Consider the following 364-nt stretch of genomic DNA (forward strand, 5'->3'; position numbering starts at 1 on the left):
CCCCCCCCCCCCCCCCCGCCTTCCCCGGGGCTGCCCGATGCGGCTACCTGCGGACGGAGCGCTGCCTGAGCGCCCTTCCTCCTGTTTACCGCGAGCGGAGAGCCAGCCGTAGTCGCCAAGGCGATAAAGAACTGCCACCGGCGGGGCCCAATCAGGGGTGGCCACGTCAGAGAGGGCGGAGACGTGGGGGAGGCTCCGCCCTCTTGGGCACATCAAAGCAACACCCCCCCCGCGCGGTCTTTGGCCTGGCTCCGCCCCCCTCAGTCCTCTTTCCCCAGGAGGGAGGGGGCGTTTGCCATTACAGTTTTGCCTTCTTTTTCTCCTCTTCCCCTCTCCTTCCTTCCTTTTCCTCCTCCTGCTTCCT

General features: G+C 66.8%; 1 protein-coding gene across 1 annotated transcript in view; it reads right to left on the reverse strand.

The window, feature by feature from the left end:
- Positions 1-96, reverse strand: part of LOC107301245 (bcl2-associated agonist of cell death-like) — a 4,821-nt gene extending 4,725 nt beyond the window's left edge. Inside the window, exon 1 of the mRNA XM_015830496.1 lies at positions 48-96. The gene's annotated coding sequence lies outside the window, so the exon portion shown is untranslated. The remainder of the gene's footprint in view (positions 1-47) is intronic.
- Positions 97-364: the final 268 nt, after the last annotated feature.

Source organism: Protobothrops mucrosquamatus, unplaced genomic scaffold (assembly GCF_001527695.2).
Source record: "Protobothrops mucrosquamatus isolate PMUCROS unplaced genomic scaffold, P.Mucros_1.0 scaffold10952, whole genome shotgun sequence".
NCBI lineage: Eukaryota > Metazoa > Chordata > Lepidosauria > Squamata > Viperidae > Protobothrops > Protobothrops mucrosquamatus.